At 36.7% G+C, this 23,968-nt stretch overlaps 1 protein-coding gene and 1 pseudogene across 1 annotated transcript in view; both read right to left on the minus strand.

The window, feature by feature from the left end:
* Nucleotides 1-23,968, minus strand: part of LOC115519827 (inactive dipeptidyl peptidase 10-like) — a 222,216-nt gene that overhangs the window by 137,792 nt on the left and 60,456 nt on the right. The gene's annotated exons all lie outside the window — the stretch shown is intronic.
* Nucleotides 8,408-8,563, minus strand: LOC115522485 (annotated as a pseudogene).

A 23,968-nucleotide genomic window follows, 5' to 3' on the forward strand; every position in this document is an offset into this window, starting at 1 on the left:
CTTCCTTGACCTATTGGTTGTTCAGTAGGGTACTGTTTAATTCCACATATTTGTGAATTTTCTAGTGTCGTCCTGTTACTGATTTCTTGCATCAGACCATTGTGGTTTGAAAAGATACTTGGTATGATTTCAATATTCTTACATTTGCTAAGGCTTGTTTTGTGACCTTACATACTATGTATCTAGAGAATGTTCCATGTATGCTTGGGAAGAATGTGCATTCTGCTGCCATTGGGTAGAATATTCTGTATATGTCTGTTAGGTCCATTTGATCTAATTAGAGTTCAAATCCATTATTTTCTTATTGATTTTGTGACCACATGATCTATTGTTGAAAATGGGGTATTGAAATTCCCCACTATTTTGTCTTGTTGTCTATTTCTCCTTTCAGATCTGTTAGCATGTGCTTAACAGTTTTAGGTCCTCCAATATTAGGTGCATATATATTTACAGTTGTGTTATCCTCTTGACATATTGATCTGTTTATAATTCTATAATAACCTTTTTGTCCCCTGTTACAGTCTACTTTTAAGTTTATAGCAACTTCAGTTTGATTGTGTACAAACTCTAAACTTTTACTGCCTTCCCCACATTTAAAATTTTTTATATCAGTATTTCCTTTTTTATTGTCTATCCATTACCAAATCACTGTAGCTATAATTATTTTACTACTCTTGTCTTTTTAATATTTATATGAGAGTTAAGTAACCAACACATCACCATTTATAATATTGGAATATTATGAATCTGACTATATGCTTACCTTTACCAGTGTGTGTGTGTGTGTGTGTGTGTGTGTGTGTGTGTATGTATTTTTTTCCTTTGACTGGATGATTTCAAATGACCTATCTTCTAGTTCACTGTTTTTGTCCCCCCCTTGGTTAAAAATTGCTGTTGAAGCTCTCTGTTGTTTTTTTTGTTTTGTTTTGTTTTTGTTCTTTTCAGTTCAGTCATTGTATTCTTTAACTTTGGGATCTCCATTTTCTTTTTTTAATGCTTCCTATTATTTCACTGAACTTCTAATTTTATTTATGAATTGTTTTTATAATATCATTTAGTTATCATTATGTATTATAGTTCACTAACTTTAAGAGAATTACTATGAATTCTTTGTCAGACAGTTCATAGATTTCCATTTCTTTAGGACAAGTCATTGGACTTTTATTAGTTTTCTTTTCTTTTTCTTTCTTCCTTTCTTCCTTCCTAAGTAGGCTCCATGCCCAACGTGAGGCTTGAACTCACAACCCTGAGATCAAGAGTCACATGCTCTACAAACTGAGCCCATCAGGAGCCCCTTTGTTTCCTTTGTTGGTATTTATTCCTTGATTATTCATGATCCTTGTGTCCTTGGGTTGTTGTCTAGGCATTTGTTAAAGTAGGCACCTCTTCAGTCTTTACACAGTGGGTTCAAGAGGTAAAGCCCTTCATTAGTCCACCCAGAGATTTGAGGTGAGCCATCTGTTGGCATCCGTGGGTGGGCTTTCGCTAAAGTTATTGTCTGGATAGGCCTGGTGCATGGGTACATGATGGGGTCTGGGTTCATTGGACAGGCCTGGCACCCAAGTCTGTGGTAATAGGCCTATTATCTATGTGTACATGGGTAAACCTAGATCTTGAATCCAGAGAAGCTATCTGTATACCAAGGACCACTCAGATGGACCTAACATCTGGGCATGCACAGGTCATTCTAGTACCAGGACGGGTCAGGAGCCTAATTTTCTAAAAGCCTTGTGGAAGCTGGGACAATGGAGACCAGTCTAACACAAGTGCAATCCTAAAGCCTGGGTCATGGAATAAGCCTGTAAACTGAGAACTGGGTGACTAACCTGAAGGTTGGGTCTATAGGGGTCTGGCACAGTGGCAGGCTGGGAGCCTGTGTCTGTGGGAGCCAGAATGTAGGGCCATGGAGAATGCAGGGTCTGGTCCTGTGGAGGGTCAGGAGCCTATATCTGAGGGAGTCAGTGAAATCCAGGACCATAAGGCCTGGCCTACTGTTGGAGAATGCCTGGAGTTTGGGGCTGCAGTAGTTGCTGTAACACTGATTCTGGCCAGGAACCTAAGTCCATGGGGCTGATTGCAAGCCTGTGGTTACTGCCTACAGCTATGGGAGCTGAAAGGCCATGAGATGTACCAGGACTGGATTTACCCCAGGAGGGGTCTGATGCTGGCTGGGGCTGCTGGAGCTAGTTGATACCTGGCTGGGCAAGGGATCTGGGTTTGTGGAATCCTACCAAGAGCCTGATGTCTTAAAAGCTGTTAGAGGCCATGCAAGGGACCTGGGGCCACAAGAGCTGGCAGACACCTGGGTGAGCCTAGAACCTACGTTTGGAACAGCCCATAGGGAAACACCTAAGGCATCTGTAGTTGACCTAGTGCTTGTGCAGGCTGGCTCTATGGTTTTCAGTGAAGCTGGACACTCATTTCACTCTCCTTTTCCCACAGGGAAGGTGTCTCTCTCCATGATGGGTAGCCAGGCTTGGGAGAGAGGTAATGGGGGGCAATGTGAATCTATTTTTCCTACCTTCCTCACTGAAGCTTTTCTTATTTCTGTGCTTCACATAGGTGCTATATTCTCTCAGCTGGTATTTTTAGCTCTTATGAAGGTGTTTTTATGTGTGGATAGTGTTCAAATAAATGTTCTGGGGAGCGGGGTGGGGGCAAACACTAGAAATAACATTGCTGTCATTTTGCAGACATCACTCCCTACTTTTTTTGGGTTTTTTGTTTGTTTGTTTGTTTTCTCTCTTTTATGCTTTTGCACTTCTATGAGCCCTCATAGATATTTGTTGAAGAAACATAGAGCTAAGATTTGGGATATTCTGAGTTCAAATAAAAGCTTTCTAATAAAATTATATAAAAATCACTTTTTTCCCACAGAGACAATGGAGACAGTTTAAAAAGGTGGCAGAAAAGCAAGATGTGTGTATATCTGTGAGATATGGTATTTAGGGAAAAAAAAGGTGCTGTGTTTAGCAGTGACAGCCTCAATCTCAATATGCCTTAAAATGGTCATTAATAAAATTAGGCCAATCACACCTACTTTTCAAAACTTTTCTTAGAGAAAGCTGTAGAGCTTTTCTTAGTGAAGCTGTTGGAAATGAGGGAAAAGTGTTTGAAGTGGTTTTGCGTTTCAATCAAGATAAAGGAGCAGATACAAGTACTTCATTTCCCAAAGTACACAGACCTGCCCTGGGTAGCTTCCACTGTTGCTATTATTTCTAACTGTATTTTTTTTGCAGTAACCACAGTTGCATACCCCTCCAAAGCCACAAGAGAAGAAAGCCATGAAATACTTTTCTGGACCAGATCTCTGACCCTATCTCATTCTCACTCTCTTGCTACTGCTGCCATAAAGAAGTCCCAGCTTGTGGAAGCTTCTCTAATAGCACACAGGACTTTCACAATTTGGACATACAGAATGTTGGCATTTCACTGGTGTTGAATACTAATTTACCCATAGAAACCATATTTGAAATAGCAAGCTACTACCCTTCATTAATATAATCACAGAAGTTTTGAGAGAGGACTTTGCTAGCCAATATGGGAATGAGATACCTCATAGCACGTTTGCCGAAGTCAAGCCTTTCTTAGTTGCCAGTAACTACCAAATACAGTTTTGGAAAATAAACTGTTATTAGGTTGGCATTCATAGCAGTTTTTTTTTCCTGGAAATTTCTCTAAGACCCTAAGAAGAGTGACTATAAATATTCTGAGAGCTGTGATTATCATCACCCTACCCCATGGACTCATAGTTGTCTCCACTGTTCATAGTGTTTGACTCCCTATCCTGTATATGCCCCACAGATACATCTCCATCCCATTTTTCTCCCTTCCCTCTAGACCTTTCTGCTCACAGATCTTGTATGTAGTCCAAGAGTCCAAACTCTTCTATGAGTTTCTCTCCTCAACACAAACTTTAAATTTTAACCTGTCACAAAAAGGAAGATCTGTGTCCCAGTTAAAGATTTATGGTAGATGGGCTGTGCAGCAAATTCACTTATTTAAAGTGAAAAGTCTGTCTCACTAAAGTTGGACATTATATATCTATTTTACAAAAGAATTAAACAATGCACACTGCCTGCAAAATCAGACCTTGCCAGGAAGGTGCCTAAGAAAAAGATCTGGATCATGGGATAAATTCTAACATGAGCAAGTATTGCATCCAAGGACAATGAGCAGACAGTGAACGGGAAGAAAAAAAATCTAGTGGCTTTGGGAAATACTTAAATACTGAATTCAAAGGTCAAAAGACTATCCTTCTGTTATTCTTTCAACGTTTGATCAGCTAGTGAACATACTTCTTTACTGTCTGGTAACTCACCCGTTGCAAAAATTCAATAAATACAAGATAATCATAGTAATACACAACAGCTATAATCACCATCATTCAGGACTGCTGTATCATTTTTATGAAGCTATTCATTCACCACAGCACCCTTCCTGACCCCAGAGATTTACTGTTCCTCTCCTGGAACCAGATTGACCTTTTTCATGTCAACTAGGCACTTCTTAAGGAAAAAAAGTAAAGTTCCTTTTCTTTGATGATTTGTCCATGGACCTGAATTCTCCTTCTTCTGTAAAGCTTGTTTTAAAAAAAAATGTGTAACTCAAAAGTTGTGCAGTAACTTCTTTCTAAACTCTCAGATCATATCATATAACAACTTGGCTTAAAAACACCAACAAGGCGCGACTGGGTGGCTCAGTCAGTTGAGCGACTGACTTCGGCTCAGGTCATGATCTCACCATCTGTGAGTTTGAGCCCCGTGTCAGGCTCTGTGCTGACAGCTCAGAGCCTGGAGCCTACTTCGGATTCTGTGTCTCCCTCTCTCTCTTCCCCTCCCCTGCTCATGCTCTGTTTCTCTCTTTGTCAAAAATAAATAAACATTAAAAAAAATTTTTTAAAAACCAACAAAATTTTTTAAGATACTTTTTAGTGTGGCAGGCAATGATTTGACATCAGACTTCACTTTCAACCTCATTTGTCTTAACTTCTCTTTTGAAGCAGCTTACTTACTGAAAATAAGCCACATTTTGCATGTTTGCTGCTCACTGGCTACTATTACTTTGTCTAAGAAGTTTTCTCTTCTTGGAATGCACCATATTTCCCCCTAGATTTTTAAATGCTACCTATTATTGAGGTCCAGCTACAACATCATTATTTACAAAGCTTTTTCTGATCACTTCATATAGACCTAATCAGTTTGAACTCCCCTGATCATTCACTTTTCTTTTTTCTTTTTAAATTTATTTACTCTGAGAGAGCATGCACGCATGAGCAGAAGAGAGGCAGAGGGAGAAGTAGAGAGAGAATCCTAAGCAGGCTCTGTGCTCTCAGCTCAACATGGGGCTTGATCTCACAAACTGTGAGATCATGACTTGAGCCCAAATTAAAAGTCAGATGGTTACTACCCAGTAAATGGGTGCTCCCTGTTCACTTCTTTTAATATTTCATTTTTTTCTTAATATTTATTTTTGAGAGAGAGAGAGAGAGAGAGAGAAGGAGTATGTGAGCGTGCAAGCAGGTGAGGGGCAAAAAGAGAGAGAGAGAGAGAGAGAGAGAGAGAGAATCCCAAGCAGGTCTCCTCACCGTCAGTGCAGAGCCCCATGCAGGGCTCGAACTCACAAACAGTGAGGTCATGACCTGAGCCAAAGTCAGACACTTAACCGACTGATCCACTCAGGCACTCCATGCTTTTTACTTCTTACAGTGTATATCAAAACATTAATTAAATAGGAAAGACACACTGTGAGATTCATCTGTATCACTACAGTGCCATTGTACCTGGAAACACTAATTAAAAAAATATGTATACACCTCCATGCTCATCGCAGCATTATTTCCAATAGTCAAGACATGGAAACAACTCAAATGTCCATCAATGAATAAAGAAAATGTGGCAAAGATATATACAGTGGAATATTATTCAGCCATAAAAAAGTGAAATCTTGCCATTTGTGACATAATGGATTGACTGTAAGGGCATTATATGGAATGAGTAAGTCAGACAGAAAACTATGAATCCTGTATGAGTTCACTCGTAGGATTAAAACAAAACAAAACAAAACAAAAGCAAAAACCAAGCTCACGTGTACAGAGAACAGACTGTGGTTGTCTGAGGTGGGGTATGGGTAAAAGAGGCAAAGGAGATTAAAAGGCACAAATTTCCCTGTTATAAAATGTCATGGGGATGTGATATGATATACAGAATGGTGACTTTAATTAATAATCCTGTATTTACTGTATTGCATATTTAAAACTAACTAGGAGAGTAGATCTTAAAAGTTCTCATCACAAGAAAAAAATTGTAAACTCTGTGGCGAGACATGTTAACAGGACTTACTGTTGTAATCATTTTGCAACATATACAAATATCGAATTGTTATTTGCCTGCAATTAATACAATGTTATGTCAATTACACCGTAACAAAAACAAAAAGAAATAAAGAGAAACTAATACTGGTGCAAAATTCAGTTTTAAAACCTTATAAGATACATCTGAAATATAAAAAAAAAGTTTTTAGTATTTTTTTAATGTTTTATTTTTATTTCATAGAGAGAGACAGAGCACAAGTGGGGGAGGGGCAGAGAGAGGGAGACACAGAATTCGAAGCAGGCTCCAGGCTCTGAGCTGTCAGCACAGAGCCCGATGACGGGCTCAAACTCAGGAACTGCGAGATCATGACCTGAGCCAAAGTCAGATGCTTAACTGACTGAGCCATCCAGGTGCCCCTCATTAAGAAACTTTTAAAACTGTCATGAGAATCATTCCATTATTCCTATTATGACTGAGTTTTACAAGAGAAAAAACTTACCATGTATTAATATGGCAAGTATTCCTATTCCATCACAGAACTTTTAGAACTCTGTGAAATAAAATCTGAAAGCAGAGGTAAAGAGAGAGGGTCTTGCGATACAGATGGGAGGAAATAGCATATACAGATGATACTGAAAGACATAGGTTTGAACTGCATGGAACCACTTATGCATGGACTTTGTTTCATTAAATATAGGCATAGCACTGTAAATGTATTTTTCTATTCCTTATAATTTTGTTATTAACATTTTCTTTTCTCTAGCTGCCTTTACTGTAAGAATCCCGTATATGATTCATAAACCTACAAAATATGGTTAATTGACTGATTATGTTATTGATAAGGCTACCCGTCAATAGTACGCTATTAGTAGGTAAATTTTTGCCAAGTTGAAAGTTATGCTCAGATTTTCAACTGTGCAGAGGTCAGTGCCCCAAACCCTGTTGTTCAAAGATCAACTTGCTATAAAATCTATGCTAATACTTTATTTTAATCCCACTAAAATGTATTCAGAATTGTCACAATGAAAGGTTTAAATACACAGCTATGCAAGATTTTGTATTTATCACTCCAGCTTTTAAATACAATGCATTCTCATGGGGCGCCTGGGTGGCACAGTCGGTTAAGCATCCGACTTCAGCCAGGTCACGATCTCGCGGTCCGTGAGTTCGAGCCCCGCATCGGGCTCTGGGCTGATGGCTCGGAGCCTGGAGCCTGTTTCCGATTCTGTGTCTCCCTCTCTCTCTGCCCCTCCCCCGTTCATGCTGTGTCTCTCTCTGTCCCAAAAATAAATAAAAACGTTGAAAAAAAATTTAAAAAAAATACAATGCATTCTCTCTCACACTATCCTTTTACAAGTTGTTCACAACTATTACTTTGAATCATTAAGAAATATTTATACCACCAGGCCAAACAATTTGCCACATACAAAAGTGTTTTAATTATGTAAGCTATTTGTTATGGCTTTAAATTCTAACTTCTCCATTGCAATTTTTTTTTTAACGTTTATTTATTTTTGAGACAGAGAGAGACAGAGCATGAACAGGGGAGGGGCAGAGAGAGAGGGGGACACAGAATCTGAAACAGGCTCCAGGCTCAGCTGTCAGCACAGAGCCCGACGCAGGGCTCTAACTCACGGACCGTGAGATTGTGACCTGAGCCTAAGTCGGACGCTCAACCGACTGAGCCACCCAGGCTCCCTCCATTGCAATTCTTATAATGCTAGACACAATCTTTTAAAGTTTATTTATTTATTTGTTTGTCTACTTATTGAGAGACAGAGAGAGAGAGAGACAGAGAGAATGCAAGCAGGGGAGGGGTAGAGACAGAGGGAGAGAGAGAGAATCCAAAGCAGGCTCCTAATTGTCAGTGCTGAATCCAATGCAGGGCTCAAACTCATAAACCATGAGATCGTGACCACAGCAGAAACCAAGAGGCAGACACTTAACCGACTGAGCCACCTAGGCATCCCCAGAAACACTTTTTCTTTTTTTTTTCCGGAAACATTTTTATATTACTTTCATATTGGCAAAAAAAAAAAAAAATTGCTATCAATATGGCTTAATTTATAGCAATTGTGGAAGTGATTTTAAAAGACCTGTGTATCATACTGGACATTCATATATATAACTAATATAGTTATTTACATATTGATAGATTGACAAGGCTTTATTTTCAGTTTTGATACCATTAGCAATAATCACGCCTCAGATAAACCTCATTTGCTACGATACTGCCACTGCGCAAAGCTTCAGTTCTGATACTAAAGCACATAAAAATAAATTCACAGAATTATTTTTTAATATCAAATGGGCTTTTAATCTATTTATTGTATGGCATTTAGTTTCTTACTTCAAAATGCCACTTTCGATAGATTAGTAAGTAGCCAACACATTAAAGACTTGAATCTTAAAATATTTTCTTAAAACTAATTTTGAATTTCAAAATAATAAGACAGATACTATAAGTAGTAAACCAAACTCGAGTATTATCTTGATCCATAGATTATCCACTTTAGCCAACACATTTAACTACTTTTTGCACAAATCCTCATCCAGCCAAGCATAGCTATTGTTCGAAAACACCACCTAATATTTTTCTTACTGCCCACAAGCATTCTCTGGTGACTACGAGGAGAGAAGTAGGTAAAGAAAAAAAATAAGAAGGGAAAAAAGAAGAGAGGTCAACATTTGAGCTAATAGACTTTTTGATATAAATTTGGATAAATCAAATACTTGATGGTGGCAAGGGTTATGGCCTTTTAACTTACGTATATTGTTTTCCATAGCTGCCATTTAACTAAGTCAAAGATTATGATGAGATTTTTCACTCATCTTCTGTTATCAAAACGTAACTCTTTACCAGGTGACCAGTTTTACAGTTTCTGTTACTATAGTACATATAAAAAAATATATAATTACATGAAAATCTGAGGAAATAAAAATATATATTTTTGCTAAACCTTACTCTTTTTATGTTGTTTTGTTTTAACCTAAGCATAGTTTTATTTTCAGATTTTAACAGAACTACCAGGCTTTATAAGTTTAGTCACTAAGATGTTCTATCACTAGGATTAATGTGTGTAATTGATCTTATACCAAAACTGGTACTAAAAATAGGAGGCTGCTACTATTGTAATAGAAATAGTTGTCACCTGCTTAGCAATAAGGCATTCTGGTGCCAAGAAACTAATACTAAAGGCTGTCAAGATGATTTTCCATATATTACTAAGGCAAAACATTGGTAAAAACTCTTACCTGCAGTAAATTGGAAGTCAAAATATATGCCCAGTAGTTAGTACAACACAAAAAAACATTACATACATACACACACACTCTCATATGTGTATGCATGCATATATATATGAATATACGTATGTATATATGTATTATAATTTATGTGAAAAACAGTAAGTCCATGTGAAGCTATAGAAACGTCACCAAATACCATTAAGGATTTACATAATAAACATTAATAATAATTTTCTATTAAATATTGTCCCTTCAAGTTTGTCTTACGTGTCTTACTTTCTTTTAACTGTTTAAAATTATACATCCATGTGTTGTCTACCTCATAGTAGTCCCTGGGATAGTAATAACAGTCAATGAGCCTCATAATTTCAAAGGAATCTCTCGTGAATATATTAAAATTTTTATGACAACTTTAGGACCAGAACTTCCCTGCTTTCAAGATAAAATTTGAGGCACAGAAGGATTAGCTGATCTGATGGAAGTCGAACAATTAACAGATAGATGAAATGTAAGTCAGGACAGTCCTATTCCAAAATATCAAGTGTTCCTATATAATAGGAAACCAAATAAGTCTAATGAAAAGTCAGTGAAGCTGGAAGTGGCTTGGCTGATGGCAGAGGCAGGCTTGGATATACCTTTCATTATGGTGCCAGGACTACAGAATTCACAGGACAAACATCACCAGTGCTGATGGGGAGGAGAGGGAGTTCAATGAGCTCTTGCTGATTCACTGCTAATCACAATATCTAAGAACATATTTATGAGTAACTGTATTACTATTTTATATCAATAATCTGCACAAAGCAAGATTCTGAGGATGTCAGATGAGGTGGGTTGTGTTCTTTCAAGAAAAAGAAAAAAGACAGTGGAAATTTGCAGCTACCAAGGATAATAAAAATATTAAAATCTAGCAAAATGTTTAAATATGCAGTTCATAAAAAGTCTTGGAGATACTAGAAAAACTGCTCATTTTAGCTCATTTGCTATGAAAAGTTGTTACTATCATTATGTTCTCTGTTGTATCATAATAAGCTTTAAAGATAGAGAAGCAATCTGGTATTTAGCTCAGGATTTTCTAGTTATTAGCTATATTACTGAAGGTTAAATTGTAGTTATTTCGGCTCTATTCATACATAAGATTTTTGTGAAAATTGCATTTGAGTGCATAGGGAGTAGTCAGTAAAGACCTTAGCTTCACAGTAGGAAGGCAGGAAAGTTTTATTATTATTGTGGTGGCTGTGGGACATCTCAATCAGTTAAGCATCAGACTCCTGATTTCAGGTCAGGTCATGAACTCAGGGTTCCTGAGTTGGAACTCCATGCTGGGCTCTGTGCTGACAGTGTGGAGCCTGTTTGGGATTCTCTGTCTCCCCACACCCCCACCCCCCATCTCTCTGCCCCACCCTCACTCATTCACTATCTCTTTCTTTAAAAAATACATAAATGAACTTAAATTATTGTGGTGGTTGTTGCTAGATGCTATACATTAAGGGGTTGTGAGGGAAACAATGAGATTTTTATTTTGAACTCAAGTTGTTCAAGTAAAATCCTAAAATCAAGAATATAGATGTAATGTGCTTTCCTAAAATTCTTAACTCATTATAACACTAAGATGTTACTGTTGTTTTTGTTAATAGGGAAAGCCAACTTAATCTACCTTCCATGACAATGGATATCCAATGAGTTGACCAGCTTATTCTGCATAACACCTAATAAGTGCCTGATGCAAATCAACCTATCTCTTACAGATTCAAGTTAAAAATTCAAAACTTACTTTTCAATCATCAGAGTAGAAGAGTCATTGGATGGGAGAAGGCCAGAATGGCACAATGGTTTCAATTTTGATGTCACTCACAACTGATTGCTGATGGGTGGCTTACGTGCTGTTTATGAAGGATTCCACTGGAAAGACTGCTATGATCTGTTAGTAAAGTCTGCCGTAGAAATGAGAGCAAATGAGAGCCCCTGACACTTGCTTAGGGAGTTATTACTAATACAAACACGTTGCCTAGAAATAAGAGGACCAGGGAAATCACTTGGTTGAAGGATTAGCTGATCCTCTTCATTATTCATCTTCCTCTTCATTATTACTAAACAACTACAAGATTCTGACCAGATGTCTGAAAAGGTATCTACTATTAACTAGCAAAGGGCACCTGCACACTAGCACACACCCAGAGGATATTCTTGAGAACGTGGGTTGAAAGCTCTACCAGCATGTTAGATCAGTAAGAAACTTCTCGAATCTTTTTAATTGTATTTGTAAAAAAAAAATGATAATATTTATCTCAAAATACTGTTTTGAGGATTTAACAAGAATGTTTAGCATCGTGTCAGGCAAATACACTTGATAGACCTTTACAACTGTCATCACGGACACTGACAAAGAACTTTGAGAGTGTGTGTATAAAAGGGGGAACGCATATAGGTTTTGTTTTGGTTGTTTTTTTTTGTGTGTGTGTGTGTACTCCTTTGCCAAGAGAAAAGCTTTAATTTTAGTTTTGAGATAAGGAATGATAGTTGGCGCTTAGCAATTTAAACAATTCACTGAGAAACTACCCATGAGACCAAACCAAGCACTGACAAAGCCATCCCACAAAATGTACTTCTTGGGGTCACAGCATTACATTTCAACTTTAGGATAAACTGGGGCACTCAGAAACTGGCATCCTATCCTTGGCTTTGAAATAATCAAGTAAGGCAACTTGATGTTAAAATGGAATTGCAATGCTTTAAATGAGTCTGTACCAGACAGTATCCCTCCATCTATGGATTCTTGCTTTTGCAAATTGGAAACCAGAGACCCATACCCCAATAACTCAAATGATAAATACTTAAAAAATGATTGAGGCAAAGTCTTTTTTTTTTTTTTCAACGTTTATTTATTTTTTTGGGACAGAGAGAGACAGAGCATGAACGGGGGAGGGGCAGAGAGAGAGGGAGACACAGAATCAGAAGCAGGCTCCAGGCTCTGAGCCATCAGCCCAGAGCCTGACGCGGGGCTCGAACTCACGGACCGCAAGATCGTGACCTGGCTGAAGTCGGACGCTTAACCGACTGCGCCACCCAAGCGCCCCGAGGCAAAGTCTTTATTACTATTTTTCCTGTCCAGATCATTACGTCTACTCTCCTTCACTCTTGGTATCCAGAGGGTTTTATGTGCCCCTGTGAACCATTTTCCAGCCCATATTATTCTTACAAAGAGAAGTCTGTTTTCTGAACTTCCCCTTGCACAGGGGTTTTCTGGAGCAATTTGCCTTTCCCTGTGGATATCTGAGAGGTCACACTGAGAATAAAATTAGCAAGTATACAATAAAAGCTAACAAAAAAAAAAAAAAAGAAAAGAAAGTTGGAAAGAAAAACCTAAGCATTTTCATGTTAAATGAGAGAGAGGTAGAGAAAGGCTAATAGAGTTTAAAGATCATGTTCTCATCCCAGAGAAAGCATAAATCTACCCTTGAAGGCAATAGGGAGATGCCAGTTTAAACTTCAGAGCAAGAGCTGACTTTTATGTCAAGGTCATATTTCCAGGATGAGCAACTTCTAGAATCAAGAAAGCCCTGGCAGAAATAAAAAGACTACTAAAATACAAGGGTGCATGAGTGAGTTCGTGTACTGTCTAGGGTCTGAGAAAGATCTGAAATAGTGCTTACTCTGTACGAGTAAGAGTGGGTAATTTATTCATTTATATGTTTCAAAAATAGTTCCAGAGTATACATTATTGTCACATTCAGGGAAAACAATAAAATTGTATTAATAAACATAAGTACACATACACACACCCAGCCACCCACCAATCAAAGTGGCCATGATGAGCACATTCCATGACATACCGCTGCTCTTTTCCTTGCTCTAAATGTTCCCCAGTAGTGCAGGGATCACAGCAGAGAAAACTACTGCAGATTAAGATTCTAAAATTTTCAGGGCAAATTTTAGAAAGGTCCAGCTGTTGATCTGAGAATCCATTGTATCAGGGAGAGAAAGGCCAACATGTTTATTAGTCTTTACCTTCTACAGCCTTGTTTTATAAGCTATGGAACTTGATCCATTCAAAGGTTATCTAATCAGGTTAGTGGGTCATGAAATAAATGTCTGGAAAACTGATAGGAATGAATGAACTGATAAGAATGAATGAAAACTGATAGAAACCAAAATTATAGTGCAGGGTATGTAGTACAGAAAAGTATTAGTTTTTTTTATTATTTATTTATTTTGAGAGAGAGAGAGAGAGAGAGAGAGAGGGAACTTGTGCACAAGGGTGCATGCATGTGGAGGAGGGGCAGAGAGAGAGGGAGAGAGAGAGAATCTCAAGCAGGCTCCACACTGTCAGCTCAGAGTCCTACACAGGGCTCAGTCTCACAAACTGTGAGATCACGGCCTGAGCTGTAATCAAGAATTGTATGCTTAGCTGACTGAGCCACTCAGGCCCCCTAGGAAAGTATTAGGTTTAAAAAAAATTATTTCAGAGGTCTGTGTGCATAGAAGACAGGGATAGAGGCAGATAATTTAATTATGATGCATAATGCATTTCCTACTTTGGCCCAGAGATAAAAATGATAAATACTGATCTGGATAATAAAGCTGAGGAATGACTGAATTTGGAAAAAAAAAAAAAAAAAACACAAACCAGCCATTTCTCCAACTCCATCCCATCACTAGAATTCAACCCTTGCTTTAAGGTTGAAGTAACATGAAAGCATTTCCCCCATTCCTTTCACTAAACTTCTTACTGATTTGTGGATTACCTTACATCTCATGTCTGAAATTTTGTTTCAAAGCCACCTGTTACCGTTGTGGCAGGAGAAGGGTCAAGAGAGAGACAGAAGAACAAAGACAGGGTATATGTGTGTGGGGTAGAGAAAAGGAGAGCCTGTGTTCCCACATTGGGTGTGGAAAGATATATGAGTTTTGCCTGAGTCAGAGGATGCTATAGAAGTTACGTGGAGATTAGGATCCTATGCACACCCACAAGAGGGTTGCAAACTGGGGAAAGGTTCCCATCTGTGGCAGGCTCTGCTGGGACTTGCTCTTGGCAGAAACAGTCTCTATGCCAGGAAACCCTAGAGGGGATGCCCAAAGTCTCTAAGAGCTATCAAATGTACTGTCAGAGGGAACTCACATTGAAATGTTCCCTATAAAATAGAACACCAGAAGGGAAAGTAGGGAACAGAGGAAGCGGGTGGGGAAATAACAGACTTCGGCAACCCAAAAGATGCCTATGCAGTCAGGTCTAGCCTGTACTGGGTTGGAAGGGACAGAACTAAGAATCATATTCGGGGCTGTATCTTTAGATGACGTCCTAGAAGCAGGTCTTATAAAAATGAGATTCTTTATATAACAAAATGTGCCTGAAATATGGAATCAGACCGTTTTCTTTCAGAAAGCACAGTGGAAGCAGTTACTGGAGAAAATAATACCACCTGTCTAACTGCAGTTGAATTGCACATAGACAAATGTCACACACACACGCAAGCACATACACACACGTGGTCTAACACAATTATAACCCTTGATCTTGTTTGGAAGATCACCTTTGATTTTGTATTACAGAATAAATTCTTTCATTGTAAGCCTTTAAGATATGTCGAGATAGTCGTATCTTACTGCCTTTGCCATTTTAAGTTCATTTTTTTTTTTAAAAAAAAGGTAATTTACAGCCAATATTAAGATGATCATGGACACTTTCAATAAAGTTAGTAAGTGTCTCTATTTATGACCCAGCTCTGGTCCCTAACAGCTAGTGTAACAAATTAAGTTACTTAACTTTTTTGGGTCTCAAATTGCTCTGTATTTAAAATGGAGTTAAGAAACCTACATCTCAATGTGGTTGTTCTAAGGATATCCAATGATATATGCATAACATTCTTAATAAGGCTGGTACACATTAACTACTGAACCAGCAGCTGTTATTATGATTATTGGGAAATATTAATGCTGTACAGATTAAGAGCTCAAAATGAGTGTATTCACTGAATTCAATATGCATTTTAGGGAGCTTGTCATGTGCAGTGATTATGAAAAGGAATAAAATTGGCTCATTTGCCTTGTGTGAGGATACTGTAGAAAATACACTCACAATGTCAGAATTTCTTTCATAACAGTGGCCACATGACCATTGTACACATGTGCAGAGGAGGAAGAGAATATATAACACTGGGGAAGCCATAAAAGGCTTCAGGGAGTCTGTGAAATCAAACCTGGGTATTGAATTATGTGCAAACTCAAAGCAAAGGGTCAGTTGATACATCATCAGCAAAATAATCAGAAAAGGGACAACATGACACTTTTGGGGATGAGCCTGCCATATAAGTACCCACAGATTAACTCAAGTGCCTTCGTCCCTAGACTCAACATATTATGTATATTCATAGCTCATAAAAAGCTCTGTTGCTGTTGTTTTTCTAAAGAAAAAATGCAAGCCAAGAAAACTTCTATTAAGAGTAACTATGTTAAGTCAAGTCTTCAAGAGCTGAAACCACACTTTTAATATTGCCTCCCAAAGGTAAGGAGTTCAGTGGTGCTGAAGTAAAGGGACACAGGCTAGAAAGTTGGGCCAGGGTTTTTAAATACTAAGGCAGAAAGTGTGACTCTGTCCAATGAGTGCCAATGACACTGATTTAGGACAACAACAACAAAAATAGACTAGGCATTACAAAGACTGTGCCCACCAAAGCATTTTCTCTTGATTAGGCAGAGTGAGAAAGACTGGAAGGGCCCATGCGGATGCGCACGTAGGACTCTAAGGCCTGCAACTTTAGTGAGCATGAAAATCATACACAAAATTTGTACAAATCTAAAGGTCCTGTCCATATGAGCTTGGGCTTCTGTGTGCATTAACTCTCCAGATGACGCTTACAGCCACCAAAGTATGAGAACCACTGGTCTGACAAGAGGTAGGTTGGGAATGACCTACAGTAATGGCTCTGGGGGTATGAGGAGAGAGCAAGAGGAGAATTACAGAAAAAAAAGTGAACCAAGAGGCCAGATTTACTTAATATGTCTCTACTTCTTGAATGAAAGAGTTTGTTCCAAACCAAAGTACAGAACATTATATCTGGTGATTTTCATTGTATCTTAGTGACGCGCTAAGGAATAGGAAAAGTTCATCAGAACTGAGAGTTGGAGCTCTTATAACCTTGGAACTCTTCTGTTCACTAACTACTCAAGAGAGAGGTTTTGTTTTGTCTTTTGTTTTTTGTTTGTTTTTGTTTTTTTTCCAGAAGAATGAGGTGTTTTATTAGGATCTTTTCTAAACTCCCTTCTAGCTCTAAATGAACATATAACTTGTAATAAAACTTAAATATTAATATGAATTGCAGTATAAATGAGGTACTCGAAATTCTTCATGGGAATATGTGAGGAGTAATAACAACAAAAATATTAGAAATATGTGTGTCATAGGACAGGCAAACTTATTTGTAAGTAGAAAGCGTGTTACTATATTTTCACATAGATTTAATAAAAGTAAAAAAATATGCATTCTTGTTTTAAGCTACTGAGTTTAGAGTTACTTTTCTGTAATTTTTCAATGTTTCTTTATTTATTTTATCTATCTATCTATCTATCTATCTATCTATCTATCTACCATCTATTTATTTCTCATGAACCATAAGATCATGACCTGAGCCGAAATCACCACCCAGGTGCCCCACTTTTCTGTATTTCATAAACTTAGATTGCTAATTATATGCAAGTAATTTATTTTTTAGTCTACACACCCATGCAACTTTTCTACTGCAGAATTTTAAATGTCTCAGTTTTAATTCTACTTGAAACACGGTTGTATATAGGCTAATAAAAGTAGAGAACTCCCAGGAAGTGAGTTCAAATAATAAATTACAGTTTTCATCCTTCTTTTTTAATGTTTGGAATACTGAATCATCTTTCTCATCCCACACTCCATAGCGTCAGCTTGCTTCTCCCAACTCAGTTAATTAAATTTTAACTAATTTTCATCTCACTTTTAAAACTTTCAGGTTAAGTCATTAGTTCTCAATCCTTGAGTCTGAATGTACAGACATTAGAGATTGAAATAAGTACTCATTGTATTTCTTTTCCAGCAAACCATAAGCAGTGTTAGAGCACTGCAGAGTTTTCTCCTCATAGTCTTTATATGTCTATAGTTTCACATTTTTTACATTTTGATACCAAAAATGTATCCCCCCAAAAGTACAACCAATAAAGTGTTACCAGACCTTGAGGATTTCAACATAATCTCTTCTAATATGATTCATTTTTCATTAAATGTAATACTAAAATGTAAATGTTTACAATAATATAATAAGTTTATAAAGCTCCCTCTTTCCAGAGACTAAAATAATGAGAGTTTATTAGAAAAATCCTAAAAAAAAAGTACACAAAATTATATTTAGAATGCTAATAGAATGGTAAGTGTTCATGATAGGAACACTACCTACAAAAAAAAAAAAACACAAAAACAAAAACATAAAATGGCTGAGCAAATTGTGGTATATCCATACACTGGGATGCTATTCAGCACCAAAACTAAAGGACTATTGATACATACAACACCATGAATGAAAATCAAATGCATTATATTAAGTAAAGAAGCCTACGTATTGTATGATTTTATTTTTATGACAACCTGGAAAGGGCAAAACTATAGACAAAAACATGTCAGTTCCTATGAAGAACTGATAATCATGGAAGGTGACCAAAGAGGGCCCACACAGAGTTTTGGTGAACTCTTCTATATTTTAATTGTGATATGCATCTGACAAATGTGAGAACTGTTCACTATCAAGAATGAACTTTGCTGTATGTAAATTACATCTCAATAAACTTGACAAAAGGAAAAAAGTTTGAATTCCAAATGGAAGAATCAGCAAATTTCTTTATTGCAAGAGAATTATTTCTAAATGATTTCATGTGCTCTGAAACCTAACCTCACTCTGGTAAATAATTTTTTGCCAAAAATTGTTTTCTGCTAAAAATCATCTGTACTGAAATGAAAAATACAATTTAATTCCTTAAATTCCTAGAATCTTACATCTTCACATAACTCAGATTATCCAGAACATATTTTATGTAACTTGAGAAAAAGGATGTCTATCATACTTCAGATAGAACTTTAAACAACAATTTAAAATTTAATCTTTAGAAGATCAATCCCATCCACCTGTTTTGATGGCATAATAAAGCAAGTTGTATAGTTTCCCCGCATTCAGAGAATATAAGAATGTCCTGGGAACATGGCTATTTATATGGAGTTTCCAACTTTTAATATAAATATGAAATGTGCTTTGCTATCCATAGTCAATATTTATGTGCTCTGGTTTGGTGATTTCTTGTTATGTTTTGACTTACTTGAAATTTGTAGTTCTATAGACAGGAACACATCCATTATGCCACATGGATAGCTTAAACTATTACAATTGGCTATACAAAGGTAACTCCATTAACAAGCAAAATCTGAGGTCCAATTAAGTAATTTCAAACAGCAACTTTTGCTCTGAAATCAATTTCCTCCTCCAAGATATTTAATTAAATTGTGCTTACTCTAACCACTATTGGAAATACTAAATTGATACAACAGTTATAAGTAATCAAAATGAGCATTTTAATAAACTCTGTCAGTGAAGTTCATTTGAAAAGCATCAAGTATTTCATAGCCAAATACGATTACTTAACACAATATTACATTGACATTTTGAAGATTTTGTTCATGCTTGTTAAGTTTTGTTTTGCTATGGGAGAGTGACAATATATTTTAAAGTATTAAATTTAAAAATATGGGTTTACTATGTCTGATATTATTTGCATGGAAATATAGTAGAGAACCACATGATGACTAAGTGGCAGCTTTTCTGACTCAAAACAGAAACAGAAGGTCTCATTGCCTTCCTTTTCTCACAGTGTCTTTGCAGAAATGTGTCAAATGCAACATAACAGCTTGGCATATATTCACACATATATACAACTCACAAAGATATATATCTAGAGCTGTTAAGTAATTAAGTTTCTTAGTAAAGAATGCACCAAATAGTGCATGATAAACACACTGTGACAGAAAATACTACTAAGTGAGTCTAGCTCACCCACTACCAGAATTTGCTCACTTCATCATGACAACTAAATCTGCACACCAGCAAATGACAACAGCATTCTAAGTGACAGGATGCTTATCATATACACTCTGTCAACGAGTAAGTGAAACTGAATGCAAGCTTTGTTGATGAGTTCTGCCAACAGCTTGCATTGCTGTCAGGTGACATATTTGACAGAGAGAGTTTGGATGGAGATGATACTATCAGAGAGTCAGAGGAAATGGTCATCAGCCAAGTGGAACACGTACTGCAAAAGAATGAGATAAGAAAAGCCTCTTAAATCCAGACATGAAACCCTGGGTCCATTCTTGAACTCTCACCTTTACCCTTTGCAGGATGTACAATGATATTTATTCTATCATTATAAGTTTTAACTTTTTTCCTTAATATTTTTTAAACGTCATTTACCTAGATGAAATATATAAATTCCTGAAAACATTCATTCTTTCTTCAGAAAGAAATATAAAATCAGAGCAGACCAATTACTAGCAAGGAGATTGAATCAGTAATTAAAAATATCCCAACAATGAGAAGACCAGGACCAAATGGCTTCACTGGTGAATTGCAGCAAACATTTAAAGAAGACAATACCAAAACTTCTCAAACTCTCCCATGAAAAATAAGAGGAGGGAATATTTCCAAACTCATTTTATCAGGCCAGTATTACCGTGATATCAAGCAGATAAGGACACTACAAGGAAAGAAAACCACAAGCCAACATCCCTAATGAGCACAGATGCAAAATTCTCACAAAAATATTCAAACAATATTGGATATTACATTAAAAGGATCATATACAATGATCAAGTGGGATTAATTTCTGGGATGCAAGGATGGTTCAACATATGAAAATCGATAAATGTGATACACCACATTAACAAAAGATAAAAATCATGTGGTCACCTCAACAGATACAGAAAAAATATTTGATGAAATTCAACATCACTTTGTGATAAAGACACTAAAACAAATTGGGTATAGAAGAAACATACCTCTATACAATAAAGCCCATAAATGACAAGCCCACAAATCGGCATCATACTCAAGGGTGAAAATTGAAAACTTTTCCTCTAAGATTCAGAAAAAGACAAAGATTCCTACTCTTGCCACTTTTATTCAAAATAGTCCTGGAAACCATAGCCAGAGCAAGTAAACCAAGAAAAATAAATAAAAGGCATTCAAACCAGAAGGAATAAGTATAATTTTTTGTTACAGGTGATATGACATTGCATGTAGAAAATGCTAAAAACTCCACCAAAAAATTGTTAGACTAATAAATGAATTCAGAAAAGTTGCCTGATACAAAATTAACAAACAAAATACATTTACATTTCTTCTTTTTGACATGTCTACTTATTTAGAGAGAGTAAGAGAGAATGAATTAGGGAGGGGCAGAGAGAGAAGGAAAGAGAATCCCAAGCAGGTTCCATGCTCAGCATGCAGCCTGACGCAGGGCTCAATCTCATGACTGTGAGTTAATGACCTGAGCCAAAATCAAGAGTCAGACACTCAACCAACTGAGCCATCCAGGTACCCCCACTTACCTTTCTGTGCACTAACAATGAACAAACAAAAACAGAAATTGGAAAAAAAATCCCATTTACAATAGCATCAAATATAATACAATGTTTACAATAACTTTAACCAAACAGGAAAATCTGTACACTGAAAATCACAAGGCATTGATGAGAGAATTGAAGAAGACACAAATAAATGGAAAGATATTCCATGCTCAAGAACTGGAAGAACCAATGTTAAAAATACTGGGGCACCTGGCTGACTTAGTTGGCAGAGCATGTGACTCTTAATTTCATGATCATGAGTTGAGCCCCATGTTGGGTGGGGAACCTACTTAAAAATAATGTCTGTACTACCTAAAACAATCAAGAGGTTCAATGCAAGCTCTATCAAAATTTTGATGGCATTTTTTTTTTTACAGAAATAAAAAAAACAACTGTCCTAAGGTTTGAGTGAAAGCAAAAAAGACCACAAATACCCAAAGCAATATTGATAAAGAACAAAGCTGGAAGCGTCACACTTCCTAATTTCAAACTATATTACAAGCTATGATAATCATAATAGTATGCTATGGGGAGTCTGGGAGGCTCAGTCAGTTAAGCATCTGTCCCTTTTGACTCAGATCATGATCTTGCAGTTCATGAGTTCCAGCCCTGCATGTGGCTCCACAATGACAATAAATAAACTTTCAAAAAACAAAAAATAGTATGCTAGACACAAAAATCGATAGAAAAGAAATAGCACAAAAAGAACCCCATGTATTTATGCTCAATTAATTTTCAACAAAGGAGCTGAAAATATACAATAGGAAAAGTATAGTCTCTTCAATGAATTGTGTTAGGAAAACACAAGAGCCACAAGCAAAAAAAATGAAAATGGACCACCATCTTATACCATACACAACAACAACTCTTAATGGATTGAAAACCTGAACATAAAGCCTGAAACCTAAAACTCCTGGAAGAAAACAAATGAGTTACAAGACCTTGATACCGGTCTTGGCATTGAATTTTTAGATTTGATAACAAAAGCGAAGGCAACAAAAGCAAAAACAAACAAGGGGGCCTACATCAAATTAAAAATCTTCTGCCTAGAAAAGGAAACCATCAACAAAACAATGTCCCATTCCTGTGGAATGATGGGGGAATTTGCAAACCACATATCTTAACAAGGGGCTAATTTCCAAGACACATAGGTAACTCATACAACTCAGTAACAACAATAAAAACACCAATTTTAAAAAGGGGCAAAAGATCTGAGTACCCATTTTTCCAAAGACATTCAAGTGGCAAGCGAGCACATAACATGGTACTCAACATCACTAATCATCAGGAAAATGCAAATCAAAACTGCAGTGAGTTATCACCTCATGGCTTTTAGGGTATTTATTATGAAAAAGCCAGGATATAACAAATTCTGGCAAGGATATGGAAAAAGGGAACCCTTGTCCACTGTTGGTGGTAATGTAAACTGGTACAGTCACTACAAGAAATTAAAAATAGAGCTACCACTTGATCCAGCAATCCTACTTGTGGGTATATAACCAAAGAAACTAAATCCTTGTTTCAAAGAGACATCTTTATATCTCTTCATATCCCCTTTTATATCACAAAGGCCAAAGTATAGAAACAACCTCAGTGTTCATCTATGGATGAGTGGATAAACAAAAGGTGGCAAATATATACAATGGAATACTATACAACCTTAAAAAAGAAGAAAATCCTTCCATTTGCAACAACACAGATGGAACCTAGAGGCCTTATTCTGAATGAAATAAGTCAAATAGAGAAAGACAAACATTGAATAGTACCACTTATACATGAAATCTGAAAAATAAAGTTGAATGCAGAGAAACAGTAGAATGCTGGTTGTCAATGGCTGTGGAGTGGGGGAAATAAGGAGGGGTTGGTAAAAAAAAAAGATGCAAACTTTCAGTTTAGGATGAATAATTTCTGAGGATCTAATGTATAACATGGTGACTACAGTCGATAACACACTATTATATAATTAAAATTTTCTAAGAGGGGAGAACTTAGGTGTACCAAAACCAAACAAAAAAGGTAACTATGAAGCAGTGGATGTGTTAATAAATACATAGATGTTTCTCCTCCATGCAAGGATGGAGGGAAGGAATTCTTTCACAATGTATTCATATGTCAAATCATTTTGTTACACACTTCAAATATATTACAATATTATATAATTATATAATATAATACAATATATTTATTTGTTCTCTATATCTCAATAAGGCTGAATAAAGTTATTTAATTTTGATCCACAGAAAACAATGTATTGATTACATTTTTAAGTTTTTTTTCTATTTTTTTTTTTTTTTTTTTTTTTTTGACAGAGAGCATGCACACTCATGAGCAGGGGAGGGGCAGAGAGAGAGGCAAGAGAGAATCCCAAGCAGACTCCGTACTGTCACCACAAACTCCAACCTGGGGGTTGATCCCACAAACTGTGAGATCATGACCTGAGCAGAAATCGAAAGTCAGACACTTAACCGACTGAGCCACCCAAGCGCCCTGATATGCTGATTACTTTTTTAAAACTAGGGGAGGCAAACAAGGGATGGGCTAAATGGGGGATGGGCATTAAGGAAGGCACTTGTGATGCGCATTGGGTGCTGTATGTAAGTGATGAATCACTAAATTCTACTTCTGAAACCAACATTGCCCTGTATGTTAAGTAACTAGAATTTAAATGAAAACTTGACACAAAAAGTAAATAAATAAAAATAGACACAGGTAAAGAAAAAAAGTATACAGAATACTTATACCGGCTGAGAAACAATTACTCTTAATATTTGATTTA

This window comes from Lynx canadensis, chromosome C1 (assembly GCF_007474595.2).
Source record: "Lynx canadensis isolate LIC74 chromosome C1, mLynCan4.pri.v2, whole genome shotgun sequence".
In the NCBI taxonomy this organism is placed as follows: Eukaryota; Metazoa; Chordata; class Mammalia; order Carnivora; family Felidae; genus Lynx; species Lynx canadensis.